This window comes from Neolamprologus brichardi, chromosome 7, assembly GCF_056152115.1.
Source record: "Neolamprologus brichardi isolate AB-2024 chromosome 7, ASM5615211v1, whole genome shotgun sequence".
Classification (NCBI taxonomy): Eukaryota; Metazoa; Chordata; class Actinopteri; order Cichliformes; family Cichlidae; genus Neolamprologus; species Neolamprologus brichardi.
The window spans coordinates 36,720,192-36,739,136 of NC_142110.1; positions in this window are offsets into that span (position 1 = coordinate 36,720,192).

The following is an 18,945-nucleotide window of genomic DNA, read 5'->3' on the forward strand; positions in this document are numbered from 1 at the left end:
ATTTAAAAACACAGACTGGAATATGTTCACCCACACAGACCTGGACCAGTACGCCTCATCTGTACTGGATTACATCTCCAAAACCACAGACAGCGTCACCACCCAGAAACGGATCACCATGTACCCCAACCAGAAGCCTTGGATGAACCGGGATGTTCATCTCCTCCTGAAGGCCCGCAACACTGCCTTTAGGTCAGGAGATGCACACGCCTACAGTACAGCCAGGGCTAATCTAAAGAAGGGCATCAAAAAAGCCAAACACCACTACAAAAAGAAGGTAGAAGAACACTTCTCCAACTCCAACCCCCGACGCATGTGGCAAGGACTCCAGACCATTACAGACTACAGGACCACCAAACCCTCCCCCGCATCCTCTGATGTCTCCTTCCTCAACGAGCTCAACAACTTTTATGCTCGTTTTGAGCGAGGGAATCCAACAACCACAACCAAAACAGACATGACGCCAGACCACCAACCTCTGACTCTCTCCCCCACCGATGTAGGAGCGGTGCTGAGCAGGATCAATGTCCACAAGGCTGCAGGTCCTGATGGCATCCCCGGGCGTGTTCTCAGAGCGTGTTCTGGGGAGCTTGCAGGAGTGCTCGCAGACATATTCAACCTGTCCTTGGCCCACGCTGTGGTACCGGCCTGCTTCAAATCCACCTCCATCGTCCCGATACCCAAAAACTCCAACCCATCTTGCCTCAATGACTACCGCCCAGTAGCACTCACCCCCATCATCACTAAGTGCTTAGAGCAGCTGGTCCTAGCACACTTCAAATCCTGTCTCCCCCCCACCCTGGACCCCCACCAATTCGCATACCGCCAGAACAGGAGCACAGAGGATGCAGTCTCCATCGCACTGCACTCTGTCCTCTCACACCTGGACAACAACAACACATACGCCAGAATGCTGTTTATAGACTTCAGTTCAGCATTCAATACAATCCACCCCTCACAACTCATCAGAAAACTGACAGACCTGGGCATCAGTCCCCTCATCTGCAAATGGTTACTGGACTTCCTGACCAACCGCCCCCAACATGTCCGGCTGGATAACCACTGCTCATCTACAATCACAATGAACACCGGTGTACCACAAGGCTGTGTGATGAGCCCTTTCCTCTACTCCCTCTTCACCCACGACTGCAGACCTGCTGATGGTTCCAACACCATCATTAAGTTTGCAGATGACACCACGGTGATTGGCCTCATCAGTGACAACGATGAGGCCGCCTACAGGGAGGAGGTGGATCATCTGGCTGAGTGGTGCGACACAAACAACCTGCTGCTTAACACAGAGAAGACCAAGGAGCTCATCGTGGACTACAGGAGGAATGCTGACCCACATCCACCCATCCACATTAAGGGGACGGCTGTGGAGCGTGTGAGCAGCTTCAAGTTCCTGGGAGTCCACATCACCGAGGATCTCATCTGGACGACCAACTGCTCCAAGCTGGTCAAGAAGGCTCACCAGCGCCTCTTCTTCTTGAGGACTCTGAGGAAAAACCACCTGTCCTCAGACATCCTGGTGAACTTCTATCGCTGTACCATCGAGAGCATCCTGACCAACTGTATAACAGTCTGGTACGGGAACTGCTCTGCCTCGGACCGGAAGGCGTTGCAGAGGGTCGTGAAAACTGCCCAGCGCATCGCCGGAGCACCACTTCCTGCCATAAAGGACATCTACAGGAAGCGGTGTCTGAAAAGGGCTGGGAAAATCATCAGAGACCCCAGTCACCCATCACATGGACTCTTCACCCTCCTGCCCTCTGGGAGGCGCTACAGGAGCCTCCGGACTAAGACCACCAGGTACCGGAACAGCTTCTTCCCCACAGCTGTCAGACTCCTGAACTCTGCCTCCTGACATCTGACCCACGTTAAACTCATGGACTGGACATACACACACCCACAACCACCTACACACACACAATGGACAACCGTACCCTCAAACACACAATAATAACATGGACTTAACCACCACTCACAATCACTAGCACTTTATAGCCTCTGTAGAAATTATCCACATATCTCACTTATCTTAACTGCACTACTGTATAGTTCTGTGTAAATAATCATACGATAATTTTTAATCCTACAATCCTACAACTGTTTATAACTTGCATAGTTCACATTTCTGTATAACTGTATATCTCAGATTTCTGTATAGTTTTTTTTATTTCATATTTATATCCTGTTCATAGCCTGTACATAGCTGTACATAGCTTGTACTCACTACAGCCTGTACATACTTATAGTTATAGAATATTCATAACATACTTCATACCGTGTACATTATAACATACCATAATAGACCCATTTCTGTAACATACTTACATATCTATATTATTGCTAATATATATTGTAATATATCTATATCACTAAAGCACTTCTGGATGGATGCAAACTGCATTTCGTTGCCCTGTACCTGTGCATGTGCAATGACAATAAAGTTGAATTCTATTCTATTCTATTCTATTCTATTCTATTCTATGTGTTTGCAGAAAATGTCACATGTTCAAAGCCATCCCAGCACCTGGGGTTTGTATACATGCAGCTGTTGGTGGGGAGATCATCTCACTCTTCTATATAAAGAGTCACCAGGCAGCAGATCTTCATCTGTGATCTCCTCCATCATCATGTTTTCACTCTTCAGCAGCTATGGCTTCACTTCGCGCCCTTCTGGGAGTCGTACTGCGCTCCTTCATGGTTTCTGCTTAAGTGGTGCTTGACTGGAGTTTGCTCTAATTTCAAGTGGTTTGCTGTCACAAAGCCAACAGGAAGTCCGGCCATGGTTGAGCCAACTGAAGATGGGTTTGAAGGTGTTGTCCTCATTTCCTCTGAGTGCGAGAGGACAGACAAAGCAAACACCATTTGGACAGCATTAAAATATTTACACTGATGATTAATGTTATGTCTTTGCACCTGTAGCGATACATGTTGGAAAATGGAGACTTTGGCCACCAAGACTGACGTGCCTGGAAACCTCCCTGTGAGTACGCCCACAAAGACAGGAAGCAGTTTAACCACCACGGTTAATCCTCCATCATCATCATCCAGTGTTTTTCCCATCTTTTCTTCTGCTGTTTCCCTTTTTGTCAGTCACGGGGTTTGTGACTGAAATGCGTGTGGTCGATGGGAAGCCTGACGAGTACGGCCTGAATCATTCCATCAACACCGGACGGAGTGAAACCTTTGTTGAAAACAGGTTATATGGTAACGTTGCATTTAGCTGTGTTCAGTAAACTGTGAAGTTACAGCAGCAGATTTACATCACGTGGTTTCACAGGACGTAGTCTGGACCTCAGCGCTGAGGTTCAACCAGCTCTGCATGCAGACGGCATCCTTCCTGAAAATATTCTTCATCTTCCTAAAACCAGAACTTTTACATTGGTGCTGAAGTTCTATATGAAAACAGCCTGAAATACAAAGTGATGTTGTGCACTGATTACCTCACACTTTCCATGTTTCCTTCTACAGAGGAGTGTCCGCTTGAGTGTTTTGTCTGATCTGTTGTTGATCGTCTCACCGACACTGCATGAAGATCTGACACCATCTGTTATGGAAATGTGACTGAGCAGTTTTTAACAATAAAAATGCAAAAATCTAGAATGTTTTTCTTCATTATTCATTATATGAAATAAACTGAAGAACATCCACAACAACACAATTCACACGAGTATTTCACGATTCTCCACAACTGTGATCACCATTTTCTTTGTGTATTTGTAATAGTTTTAATAATTTCTAGTGTTGGACGGCTAAAAGATGAATAAATAATCATCAGATGGACCCATTATAAAAATAGGATTTGCTTCCATCTGATAGAGTTACCCTCAGCTGTAGAAATGTTTAGCTTATTTTAGAGTTTAGAAATGTGTTAACATAGAATGTAGAATTATTGTAGAGACACTAACACTGCCCTCAATGTGATAAAGGCCTGACTGTGTCATGAACTTAGGAGTAGATTGTAGGAGACCCCTCCCCCAGTTGAATTCAATTCAATTCAATTTTATTTATATAGCGCCAAATCACAACAAAAGTCGCCTCAAGGCGCTTCATAGATACAGAGAAAAACCCAACAATCATATGACCCCCTATGAGCAGCACTTTGGCGACAGTGGGAAGGAAAAACTCCCTTTTAACAGGAAGAAACCTCCGGCAGAACCAGGCTCAGGGAGGGGCGGGGTTATCTGCTGTGATTGGTTGGGGTGAGAGAAGGAAGACAGGATAAAAAACTGTGAAAGGTCTCAACATTGGTAACTGGACAACTGTGGTCTGGAAGGGAGATGGGTTTTATGACCTCTAGGGTGTCACCTACATCCACAGTGTTTTAACGCACACTCACTCACGTGCACACACATACACACAGGTATGCGTACACAGTCACACACGAGCACTCACAAAGACACAGACACAGAGTTTGCAGCACACTGTGGGGGGGTTTATGATGGGGACACCTCTATAAAGCTGGCTGTAACTAACAAAGGGGTGAAGATTTTGCAGAGGGACACACCGGCCTCGTCTTCCCTTCTAGAAGTGCATGCTTAAATGAGGATAAATGAAGATGATGAGTAAAGATGAATAAAGGTTTTGTGAAATAACTACTGAGTCTGGTGCCGTCTCTGGATGCTCGAGGAATAAAAAGAACCGGGGTAAAACTGATTTTGCAACACAAGTCATCATACACATTTTATCACACAAAGGCACAGTGGCATTTAAATTAAATAGCCATACTCATTTCACTTTTTTTTTTCATGAAGTTGATTTCTGCAGCAATTTCAGATTTTGTACCTCTCCATAACTGAGATTTAATATTTAAATATTAAATATTTATTTAAAAGATCTTGAGGAATTGAATGACCTGACTTTTAAGTTGGAACTCAATAGATACCTTGGGTCAAACAGACTTAAAGCCAAAAAGAAGGAGCCTTTCTTTTGATGTTTAAAGCTCTGCGAGGCTTCAGGGATGTATTGTTACCTTATGTCACTGCCCTGTTTGCCTTGGCAGAGGGTAGTGACATAAGAAATAACAGAATTAATAGTATCATTTTAATTACCCTGTCTCAATTCTTTTAACTCAGTTTCATAAATCAACTTGTTAATATCTGCACTGATGTTTACAGACAGCATTTTAAACACGATTTTCAAGGTCGTAGGTTGCTCTAACAGGGCTCAGTGCTGAGTCTTACAGTTTTTAACATTTTCATAAACTAACATCAGCGGGGCTACATGCTGTGATGTCAGAGTTAGCTGTGTTATTTGATGCTGGCTGGGAGACAGGTGAGGAACGTTCAGCTCCAAGAGCCTGGTTCTGACCAGCCTCCCTTGCTAGCAAGTAAAAGCTGTTCGTCTTGCTTCATTAACGGGAAGTTTCTAAACCAGCGGGTCCTGTGGAAGCGCAGACCCAACAAGCACGGTACCTCTAACAGCTGGTCAGGTTGAGTCCACAGGTGGACATTCAGAAGTTCAGTTGATGATGGTGATGATGAATGAAGCCTTTATTTGTCACTTGCAGTTGCCTGCAGCAAAATGGGACCTTCTCCAACCGTACACAACATCACATTGGGGAGACAGGTCAGAACAGGTAGCATAAGAAAAACAATGAAATGTACAACACAATAAGGCATAAAAAAAGAGACTCTGGTCAGGCTGAGCCCCCGATAGGAGATCGCGGCGCCCTCCGTTTGCGAGGTGCGCCTGCTGCTTGCTGCACAGGGAGGAGAGGGCGGGGCGGCGGGGGAGTCTCCGGCTGGCTGGAGCAGCATCTAATAACCAACTCGCAAAATAAAACAAAATAAAAACAAACCAACAAACACGAAAACACCAGACATCATGATACAGACTTATCATTTGCACAGATGTTTGTTTGAATCAGAATACTTTATTATTAATAATAATAATAATAATGGATTGCATTTATATAGCGCTTTTCAAAGCGCTATATAAATGCAATCCATTATTATTATTAATAATAATAATAATAATGGATTGCATTTATATAGCGCTTTTCAAAGCGCTTTACAATGCCACTATTCATTCACACACTGGTGGAGGCAGCTACAGTTGTAGCCACAGCTGCCCTGGGACAGACTGACAGAAGCGAGGCTGCCCCTCTGGTGAGGGGCTGATGGCCACCTTAATCCCTAAGGAAATTATGTGCGTTACAGTTGCTCCAAAAAGAAATGGTAAAAATAGTAACAGTAACAGACTAAACTCCAAACAATACATTATGTTACAGATTTTAATATTAATTAGTTGTTGTCAGTTGTTGTTTTGTCCTGTTCTCATTGTATGATGAATTATGATGGCTGTTTGGTAGCTGTTTGCATACTATGCATACTCTCTCTCTTCATATGTGTGTGTGTTTCTCTGGTGAAATTCAGTATGGTTCCGACAACAGTTTTATGTTAATGTATAATCCTTAATATGTTTTATGTGTGTGTGTGTGTGGGGGGGGGGGGGGGGGGGGGGGGCGCCAGAGGGAGTGTTTGCCCGGGGCGCCAAACAGGCTAGACAAAGAACAGCTTGGTGCTTTTATAACGTAAGTATTAAGGGTTCCTCGTTCTCAAATAAACATTTAAGAAAGACATTTTACTTTGGGAGTATTAAGCTGTATTTATACAGAGATCCAGATCTCTTTTAAGACCATTCTGTTGAAAGTAAATCACACACACAAGATAAAAACAATAAAAAGCATTCACTCCAAACAACAGTTATACACAATCATGTTAATTTCAGCATTCATAGGTTAAATATTAGATGATAAAACGTGTACCGTGCATTGTACCAGAGACTTTCCCTGAGCAAACCTGTATAGTCTGTGGAGGCATTTTTAATTTTAAAGTACTGGGAAAAAACACTTTACATTTCTTTCTTTATCAAGTTGTTCACAAAGTGATGGCTTTCTAATGTTGCATTGCATTTTATTCTTGAATAAATTAAGCCATGTTTAAACTCTTGTTTAGTGATTTGGTGATTTGGAAACTGAAAGAGCTCATTAATCAGTGGCATCATTAATGAGATCAGTGCATGCACCACAGTCATGATAAAGGTGGAGGCTAACACTTGCAGTATCAGGCAGAAATTGAGTTCATTAAAAAGAGTTACAGTAAAATATGAATGTTTATTTTCACAGTATATGTATTTACATATATAATTACAATAATTATAATTCCCAGTGTTGTGGAAGTTTTCCATTTAAATAAAGCCTGCAGACGAGCGGTAGCTAACACTCTAATCAAACACAAAGAACAGAAAACCAAGCTTGTGGAGAGCCTGCATGACCGCAGGGCAGACAGCAGAGTCTCCCTGAGCTTAGCATGGCTCTCAGTTAAACACCGTCCACAGGAACAAAAGGCAGCACACAGCTGTTTCACACCATAAGTGTCATGGTGCCTGTGCCTCGCTGGTCGACCCTCTATTAGGCAATATGTTTGTGGTTTTCTTTTGCTCCTCCCTCTCCCCCTCTCGCTCCCCCTCTCGCCGCGGCGATGCTCATTGCGGGCTCCTCCTGCTGGCCCACACACCTGCTCTCATCACCGCACCGGCCGCCGATCCCAGCTGATTGCTGCACTACTTAAGATGGCGGGTCTACGTTAGTCTGCGCTGGATCGTTGAGTTATCAGCGTCAGTCAGCTTGTGTATCTGCAAACCTGAATCTTTAAAGATTTTGTGATTATCCCGCTAACCTGACCTCTTGTGTGTAGATTGTTTCTGGAACTGGAGAGGAGTGGTTGTACAAAGAGTGTGGAGCACCTTTTCCTCTAACCCTGTTTCCCCACGGACCCTGGTGACCCGGACCCCTTTCCCCTGCACATTGTATATAGCCACTTGGTGATTGTGCTCACTGTAAATAAACGCACCGTCTTTCGCATAACAGAAAAACCTGGCCTGCGCCTGAGTCCCTTTCAAAATCCTTATCATTAAGGTTCACACTCTCAGAGACGAGACAAAAGATTCTTCCTGTGTCTGCTTCCCCCAACTTCCTTACTACACCCCCACCATTTGTCTTACAGTATGACTGTGAGACATGTTAAAATCCAGTGGCACCAAGGTATCATACAATAGAATAATTTGATTAATACATAAGTAAAATAAATTCCTTTACACTGTCTACTGTTGAATTGTTATATACAGTGCGGCAGCTGACCTTTGACCTGCGAGCTTCAGACTCATTGCTTGTGTGAAGTAACTAACCCTCCAGACCAAGATCCCTCTCATTAACCCTTTAAGACCTACCATAGAACCAAGTCCGCAGAGCTTATATTATACAGTGGGGCAAAAAAGTATTTAGTCAGCCACCGATTGTGCAAGTTCCCCCACTTAAAATGATGACAGAGGTCAGTAATTTGCACCAGAGGTACACTTCAACTGTGAGAGACAGAATGTGAAAAAAAAATCCATGAATTCACATGGTAGGATTTGTAAAGAATTTATTCGTAAATCAGGGTGGAAAATAAGTATTTGGTCAATAACAAAAATACAACTCAATACTTTGTAACATAACCTTTGTTGGCAATAACAGAGGTCAAACGTTTACTATAGGTCTTTACCAGGTTTGCACACACAGTAGCTGGTATTTTGGCCCATTCCTCCATGCAGATCTTCTCAAGAGCAGTGATGTTTTGGGGCTGTCGCCGAGCAACACGGACTTTCAACTCCCGCCACAGATTTTCTATGGGGTTGAGGTCTGGAGACTGGCTAGGCCACTCCAGGACTTTCAAATGCTTCTTACGGAGCCACTCCTTTGTTGCCCGGGCGGTGTGTTTTGGATCATTGTCATGTTGGAAGACCCAGCCTCGTTTCATCTTCAAAGTTCTCACTGATGGAAGGAGGTTTTGGCTCAAAATCTCACGATACTTGGCCCCATTCATTCTGTCCTTAACACGGATCAGTCGTCCTGTCCCCTTGGCAGAAAAACAGCCCCATAGCATGATGTTTCCACCCCCATGCTTCACAGTAGGTATGGTGTTCTTGGGATGCAACTCAGTATTCTTCTTCCTCCAAACACGACGAGTTGAGTTTATACCAAAAAGTTCTACTTTGGTTTCATCTGACCACATGACATTCTCCCAATCCTCTGCTGTATCATCCATGTGCTCTCTGGCAAACTTCAGACGGGCCTGGACATGCACTGGCTTCAGCAGCGGAACACGTCTGGCACTGCGGGATTTGATTCCCTGCCGTTGTAGTGTGTTACTGATGGTGACCTTTGTTACTTTGGTCCCAGCTCTCTGCAGGTCATTCACCAGGTCCCCCCGTGTGGTTCTGGGATCTTTGTTCACCGTTCTCATGATCATTTTGACCCCACGGGATGAGATCTTGCGTGGAGCCCCAGATCGAGGGAGATTATCAGTGGTCTTGTATGTCTTCCATTTTCTGATGATTGCTCCCACAGTTGATTTTTTCACACCAAGCTGCTTGCCTATTGTAGATTCACTCTTCCCAGTCTGGTGCAGGTCTACAATTCTTTTCCTGGTGTCCTTCGAAAGCTCTTTGGTCGTGGCCATGGCGGAGTTTGGAGTCTGACTGGTTGAGGCTGTGGACAGGTGTCTTTTATACAGATGATGAGGTCAAACAGGTGCCATTCATACAGGTAACGAGTGGGGGACAGAAAAGCTTCTTACAGAAGACGTTACAGGTCTGTGAGAGCCAGGGATTTTCCTTGTTTGAGGTGACCAAATACTTATTTTCCACCCTGATTTACGAATAAATTCTTTACAAATCCTACCATGTGAATTCATGGATTTTTTTTTCACATTCTGTCTCTCACAGTTGAAGTGTACCTCTGGTGCAAATTACTGACCTCTGTCATCATTTTAAGTGGGGGAACTTGCACAATCGGTGGCTGACTAAATACTTTTTTTCCCCACTGTATGTTTACATGCTGTGGAGCCATTTTTGGGAGCATTTCAAGTTGCTATACATCAATACAACCATTACAGCCTAGATTTTAATAATATGTCTGCATTAAGTCCATAGTAATTACATAAATTGCAAAAAAGTGCAATAAACTACAAAAAAATTGAAAATCGGTTTTGTTTTTTAACATATATTTCTAGTTAGAGAAATTTAAGAGGCTTATCCCTCAAAACTGTAAATACAAAAAAGTTGCACAAAATAGTTTCCCACCACAGGAAATTTATTTTGAGTGTCTTCATAGTTTTATTTTTGAAATACACCAATTTTTATATACTGCAGGAAAAACGAAAATAAATATTATAGTGCAAATTTGCAAAAAAGCAGCATATGCATCAAAATAAACTATTTCCAGCAGTGCAATATGAGTCCTAAGCATCCCAGAAACGACACAGAAAGTCAGAAAGTCAAACATAACTTTTAAAAACACCAGTATAGGCTCATGAGGCCCTGATGGTAAAAAAAAAACCTACATTTCCGCGAAAATGGCGTCACTTCCAGTTTCGGCCAGGTCATGGTGGACATGTGATAGTTCGCGCTGATGGACGTAGGAAGTGTTACAAACAGCTGATCGGATCGGCAAAGCTTCTGGAATATTATGTTTTTGTTGCTGCAAGTAGTTTTTATGCAGTTTTTGCAAAGCTATAAGTGGAAGCTGATGGCATAAGATGTAAGTACAACTCGTACTTCATATGTAAAAAAAAATATTGTGCTAGCTCATGTGGTTGCAGAGCTACCGGGATTTAAAAGTAGTTACGCAAAACAGAGCGTGCCCGCTCCGACCGGTTTTAAAGGGTTAAAGGGAATATTACGGTCAAGGTAAGTATACAAAGGTGGGTTTAATTATTTTGGCAGCCTCTTTGGTCACTTCCCATCATGTGGGACCCTTTATTTAGTGACTTACGTTTTGTTTTAGTATTGTAACAGTACATTTATATAACATTTACATTTATCTTATCTGTCTTTTTCGTTGTTGCTGGAGGATGGCCGTGTAGCCCCCAGGAGACCCTAAGACAGCAACCTAGGTCCATCCCCCTTGCATAAATGCCTATATTTAGTCTTTTATTTCTGGCATTTTAAGTGTTATACATATTAAATTGTCCATCTATTGTACTCCTATCCTCGTTATTATTCTAGAAGATTTTTTAGTTGTTTATTTCCTATTTTTCAAATTTTAATTTTGTTTTTATGTGTAACTTTTGATTTTCAAGTTATGTCTTGTTTCTTTTTTTTTTTAAATTTTTACAGTCATTTATTGTCTATTCATTTTCAATCTTTTATTATTTATTGTTATTATTATGTTTTCTTTTTCTTTATTTTTATTTTATTATCCTTTTATTGTCTCATTAGTTTAACGTTATTGTTTTTTTTCATTTAATTTGTAAGGACACATCATCAGTAGTGGACCTTGGAATCATTGGGTGTTTCGGCCATTATCACTAGACACCCTCTTCCAAGGAAGGCCCTCCCAAGGTTGCTCACGCCTTGGAGTGTGTCTCTGACTTAATAAAATTACAGTAATTAATTTACGTCTATCTGGGTTTTAATATTTAAAGTTTCAAAGGGCCAATCAGGCCTTGTTGGGTTCAGTCTGACTCCAACGAGTATCCGTGACGTTGTAAAATCCTAACGTTATTCATTCCATCTTAATTTTAATAAAACCATCTAAGATCAAGCATTCCCGTTGTACCGTTAATTGTCATGCACAGTTAATGAAGAACTTCATTGTTGACCCGTATTTTAAATTTTAAAGAGAAAATAAGGCTCTGTTTGGGTTCATCTAAATCTAACGTATATTCGTGACTTTGCAAATTCGACCTATTAACTTATAATTATCCAAGCTTCTGCAAATTTAAAGTATTATTACTGTTATATAGTTGTTTCTCCTTCATTTGTTCTCTATATTTGTTATGTTGCATTCTCACTTACCCGTACTTCATTCTTCAAATGAGGCTTCCTCTTTGACCTGTGTCTGCCACCTGCTCCATATGGTCCATGTGCTCCGCCTGGTAGTGATGTGCGGATCGATCGTGAAATATCGATTCCTCCGATCATTTATGTTCTAGAATCGATTCTCACATTAAAATATCGATATTTTAGTAATTTAGGGTAAATTTGTAGTTTATCATTAACAGGAACACAGTGGAAAGAAACTATAACATTTGGATTGTCTACATTCAAAGGAACTACTTCCTCTTCCGCCTTTCATAGTCATGTGCGAAATACGGCTGTATAAATGTCTCGCAGCCCCTTGGCGTGCGCACTCACAACAATGGATGAGCATGGTTGTGCGGACGTATTTTACCTCCACAGCTGAGACGTGGTTTGCATACATCTGGCAAAAAAGTGAGGTGTTGTGGCCGTACTTGCCTACCTTGAGACCTCAGAATTAGGGACACAATCAAAAGGGCTGTTGGGGGGGTGATATATACATTTTGCAGGGTTTATTTATCGGGTAAAATACGTTAAATGTCGCCGTTATTATTGGAAACAGCGGGGATGTCCAAATTCAGAGGCTCCTTCCACCTGAGGACCCGGCCTTCTCGGTCTAAAGAAAGACGGGTAGTACGTCACGAGCTCCCTCGGGTGAGTGAAACTCTGCTGTCTGCTCCTTGCTATCTAAAATATAACCGGGCACTGACGTAAACTCTCGACCGTCTCACACTTTGTTTAATTAGTTTTCTGTTTGACGTTTATTCAGCTGTGTGAAAACCCCGGAGGAACCCACCCGATGGATTTATAAAGTTTTATTTAATCTAATAACTTTAATCTCAGCCAAACCGATTTACTCATGAACAAATAAAACACTGAAAAAACCAAACAACAACATTTTTAAGGTATCAAAGTGACTTATATATCATGTTTAACCCGAGCAGTGAAAGACCGCGGGGGTTTGAAGACGATGTGTCGGCTCAGATATTTGAAGTTTACACAGCTTCATTCTTACCTGAAAATATGAGAGAAAGAAGAGTAATATTAAAACTAAGTAGCTGCAGTAGTAGTAGCCATTGTTGGAAACTGGAACTGGCTGGGCCGCGCTATGAATTCTGGGATATGGTTTTTCAATTTTGTTGTAGAAATTCAGGAGAATGGTGGCTCCGGGAGATTTTCGGGAGGGGCACTGAAATTCGGTATTCTCCCGGAAAAATCAGGAGGGTTGGCATGTATGGCTGTGGCAACATCACTAACCTTGTCAAACACCTCAGAGTAAATCATATCACAGAATATGATGAGTGTATGTTGAGGCGAACTGAAGAGGAGGACAGGGACAGGTGCTGCTAGGGCGAGACAGACGTCTCTCACGGAGTCCTTTAGTGCTGCAGGCAGGCAACGTGTTCAAATAGCACAACTTCAGTTTTTGTATTTCTATATGATGAACTCTGCATTATTAAATAATAAGAACAAGTAATCTGATGTGTGGCTGTTTTTGATACTGATGCTGGCAAGATGGCGCCGGTGTGTGTGGCTGCTCGCCTGTCACTGCCAAGTTTGTTCCTGTTTATGTTTTTCTAATTTGTGTCATCCATGAAACAAAGTCTCTGCTGAGGTATGATCGCCAGACACTATTGGACCTCAAACCTGTGGTCCAAAATATTGTGTCCTTTGGAGCTGGTGGGCAGCAACCCCTGCCCCCATTTCGATCTGAAACCCCGGGTTACCTGTACCGGGTTCCCACGCTACCTTCCTGGCGAAAGCATCATCGTCGCCGGGGTAAACGAAGCGGTCGCCTGGTGAAGCTAAAGGTTTACCTAAAGAATTATTCTGATGTTTTCCGACCAGTGCGTGGATTCTTGCCAAGGCTGTTTGCGTCTCGGCGTTTTCTGGATCCTGTTGATGCCTGTTTGGTGCCTGTGGTCGGCTTTGATGATGATGCTCCTCGGCCTCGCTGCCCATGCCCTCCCAGGCTAAACCGCCGCTGTCAACATTATCGGAACCTGAGATCGCTGCGGCGGGTTTCTGGACCTCCTGAACCCCAAGCGCCAACTCCAGCTCCCGCTAGGATTGGCCTGGTGAACGCCAGATCACTTTTAAACAAAACTTTTATTCTTCGGGACTTCTTCAGTTCCCGTGATCTGGATTTTCTGTGTGTGACTGAGACGTGGCTGAGTGTTGGTGAGTCCAGTGCTCTATCTGAACTTTTACCTGCGGATTGTTGCTATTTTAACTCGCCACGGACGTCAGGCAGAGGTGGAGGCACAGTGACTGTTTACAAAAAGGATTTTAAATGTAAGCAGTGTTTTCTACAGTCTTCGTTCTCCAGCTTTGAACTTACCTCCTTTGAGGTGAGTCGTACAAACCCGATTTTCTGCGCTGTCATCTATCGCCCCCCGAAATACAATAAGAACTTCATAAATGACTTTTCTGATTTTTTAGCTGGGATTATGCCCAACTATGATAGTGTTCTTATTGTTGGAGATTTTAATATACACGTATGTTGTCCTGATAAGCCACTGGTAAAGGACTTTTTAAGCCTTATTGACTCTTTGGTACAGTCCGTGCCTGGCCCTACACATGAGCACGGACACACACTGGACCTCGTCCTGTCATATGGTCTGCCTGTCACCACCTTGGAGATTTGTGACTGTGCACTCTCAGATCATATGCCTGTGTTATTCAACGTTGGTTTAACATATGCCGCAGTTAAATCTGGCGCTGCTAGTCGGTGCTGTCGGGTTATTAACCCCGCCACTGCCGCGCAGTTTTCTGCTGCTTTTAATCAGCTAACAGGCCCTTCTGACTTTGTTTCCTCTGATACAGAAGAGCTAAATTCCTGGTTTTATTCTTGCTGTCAAAAAATCATGGACTCTGTGGCTCCTTTAAAAACCAGGCAGCCCTAAGGCTAAACCTGAGCCTTGGTTTAATGAGAGCAGTCGTGCTGTTAACAGGGACTGTCGTCGAGCAGAACGGAGATGGAAAAAGGATAAACTGCATGTATCATTTCAAATTCTCAAAGACTGCTGGCATCGCTACCAGAACACTGTTAAAGAGGCAAAAAGGGAATATTTTGCAAATATTATTTCTTCAAACTGTCATAACCCACGTGTGTTATTTAGGACCATTGACACTGTTCTTAATACTCCACTGAATGTCTGTCTGGAAGTTTCTCCTGAGATTTGCAATGATTTTCTGAACTTTTTTATTGAAAAGGTTGTCACCACCAGGGCTCTTATCACAGCTCCTGAATCTGACCCCTCTGTCTCTGTCCCTTGCGCTGCTGTTTTCACTCAGTTTGAGCTTGTGACGCTCTCCACTTTAGAGGATGTGGTGCGCCATATTAAGCCCACAGGTTCCCCACGGGATCCTGTCCCTCCACAATTCTTTAAAGACATTTTTCCTAGTATACGACAGTATGTCCTTGAAATTATTAACAGCAGTCTGTCTTCTGGTATGGTTCCTGCAAATTTCAAACATGCAGTAGTGCAGCCACTGCTTAAGAAACCTGGCCTTGATCACACAGTTTTAGCGAACTATAGGCCTATTTCCAAGCTGCCTTTAGTCTCCAAGGTTTTAGAGAAAATTGTTTTTAGTCAACTGAAAGATTTTATAGATGATAATGGCATCTTTGAGGTTTTTCAATCAGGTTTTAAAGCCCTTCACAGCACAGAATCTGCATTATTAAGGGTTTTTAATGACATCCTTCTGGCATGTGATTCTGGTAACCATGTTGTTCTTGGCTTGCTTGACCGAACTGCTGCCTTTGACACCGTAGACCACAATATTCTAATTTCTCGATTACATGATGTAGTGGGTATTGGTAGCACTGCACTCAATTGGTTTAGGTCTTATTTGTCAGAACTTTCTCTGTCAGCCTTCTCGGTTACGAATCGTCTTCTGCTCCTCTGTCATGCCCACAGGGCCCAATTTTAGGGCCACTGCTCTTTTCACTGTATCTATTGCCTCTGGGTTCTATCCTTAGAAGGCATGGGATCTCATTTCATAGATATGCCGATGACTGCCAAATTTATTTGCCACTAAAACACAAGGATGGCATCTCCATAAAACCTCTCTTGACATGTCTAGATGAAATTAAAGATTGGTTGGCTCTAAACTTTTTAAATTTTAATGAAAAGAAAACAGAAGTGTTGGTGTTTGGACCCAGTGGTCCCTGTGAGTCCTCCTCTGTTGTTTTAGGATCCCTGGAAGTCTATTTTAAACCTGTTGTTACTGACCTTGGTTTTAAGTTGGACAGTGATTTTAAATTGGACAACCAAATCAGAGCAGTGGTGAAGTCCAATTTTTATCATTTAAGGCGACTGGCAAGAGTAAAATCTTTTCTTTCGAGGCAGCATCTTGAAACAGTGATCCATGCTTTTATTTCTTCCCGCCTGGACGACTGTAACTCACTTTATGTGGGGGTCAGTCAGTCATTGCTCTCACGTCTGCAGCTGGTTCAAAATGCGGCTGCACGACTCCTAACAGGAACTCGAAAAAGAGAGCATATAACCCCCGTGCTAGCCTCTCTGCACTGGCTGTCTTTTAGAGTTAATTTTAAACTTCTTATGTTTGTTTTTAAATGCCTCCACAGCAAGGTTATTATCGTTAACGAAAACTAACGAAATAACGAAAACTAGAAGTGAAAAAACATTTTCGTTAACGGAAATAAAAATAAAAACAAAAAAAGGAAAACTAACTAAAACTATAATGAGTGTTCACAAAACTAACTAAAATTAACTGAATTTATAGCAAAAATGTGTTTAGTTTTCATTGATGTGTGCGTGTCATACAAGAGTCAAGGGTGAAAATGAAGTTTAGTTTACAGATTTTTTTCTTGCTGTGTCTCATTATGCCAGCAGGTGGCAGTACGTTAGTCGAGTCGTCTGTGTTGCTGCTCCGTCCACGCGCAGAATCATGTCAGGAAAAGTCGGGAGCCAGAGTCCAATTTGGGATTACTTTGAATATGACTGTGTTTTGGATAAAGCAAGTGTCTTGTAGTGGAAAGAGACAAATTATGAGGGACATTTCTAAAGGGAAAACAGAAGCTAACCCCAGGCAAGGCAGCGTGATGCATCCCGAGACAACAGGACGGGGATATCTACACAACTGTGTGAGTCAATTACCTTCAAAAAGTTTATCAATTCACTTGAACCAAAATTACGAACACCCGGTGCTGCGAGAGTTAATAGTCTCATTGGGGCCAAGATATACATTTTATAGTTGCCTGGTATCAATGGTTGTTCATCTGCCTTTATTTATTTATTTAAAGAACCCATAGGTGGGAATGTGAGTTGTCTGTCTCTGCGTGTTAGCCCTGCGACAGACAGGCGACCTGTCCAGGGTGCAGTATGGTAGCTGGAATAGCAACATACCCAAGGATGAGCAGAATGACTGATATGATGAAACTGGGATTTTGTTACACTTAATTATTGCAAACACAACTAAAACTAAACTGAAACTAATCAAAACTAAACTGAAACTAAGGATTTTCAAAAAAATAAAAACTAAACTAAACTAGCAAACAATTGGTAAAAACTAATTAAAACTGATATAAGATTGAAAATCTGAAGTCAAAACTAAATAAAAATAAAAACTAATGGAGGTACCGAGATCCAGGAGGAAGCTCAGAGGGGGCGGGGCCTTCTCTATTGTGGCTCCAAAATTATGGAATAATTTGCCCATGCACGTTAGAGAGGCCCCTTCACTGTCCACTTTTAAATCACGTCTTAAAACCCACTTGTATTCCTTGCCTTTTCACCTCAGCGAGACTTAGTTTCTCTTTTAATTGAAGTAGTTATTTAATGATTTCACTCTTCTTTTATTTGGTTTTTACTTATATCTTATGTAATTTTATTTTACAGTTCCAATGTACAGCACTTTGTGTCAGCTGTGGTTGTTTTAAAGTGCTTTATGAATACAGTTGATTGATTGATTGATTGATGTCCTGTAATCAGTATGATGCTATAATTTGAGATACAATAAATAAAATACGTTTTTGTACAAAGTATCGGTATCGGATCAGTATCGTCGATCCCACCCTGAATATTACTTAGTATCGGATTGGAAAGGAAATCAGTGGTATGACACATCACTACCGCCTGGTCTGACTACCTAGTTCCCATCATGCTCCTTGCCGGTATCCTGGGCAACCACTTTTGTGTCTGTGAACCGCCATTTTGAAATCTGCCATCTTGTATCCACGGTAACTATTTTGTTAAAAGTCGCCATCTTGGATCATTAGCTTTAGCCTTAGCTCAGTGTTAGCTTCTATATTAGCATCAATGGAATTTAATATAAAGTTGAATAGCCATATATACACATTGTCCTACGGAAGAGGATTAGGGACACTGGAAAAAAAAAAAATTCTGACTTTATTCTCAGAATTCTGAGATTAAAGTCAGAATTCTGAGATTAAAGTCAGAATTCTGAGATTAAAGTCAGATTAAAGTCGCGTTAAACTTTGACCTCGGAGTGACGTGACGTTTTTTCGCACAACCAATAGAAGTGCAGAAAGTCGCAAATCAGGCATATTGTTCGCATAAACACCAAAATAAATAAATAAATAACGAAATAATCCCGATACTGTGCCAAAGACTGATTTACAATGTTACTTTGTGTTCTATGTAATACCTTTGCTTAAATGACTAAATTGACTGTGTATTTATGACTCTGCGTTATAGTCCTGCATACATAAGTAACATTCATATGTACAGATATATATACACAAGCGTGTACACAAAAGTCTACTGCTGATCGAGCTGCTCAGTGGTCGTACAGTCTCATGCAGAGAGCGTGGAGGTGTTGTCTGTTGCCATTCCACCACTCCAGCAGACCACAACATAAAAGACAGCAGACGCCACCACAGTGTCGTAGAACATCCTTGGAAGACGCACTACCTACACCATAACCAATCAAGTCCTGCTTTTTTTTTAAATACAGGAGAGGATCTATTATTTACTGAAAGGCTATGCTTTAGTTTGCTTCTTTCATTATTGTGTTTTGCCCGGCATAAAATAGATCTGGTATGTTTACATTCATGTAATTTTTTTTTTACATTTATGTTCATTAACATGCACTGTCCTAAATAAA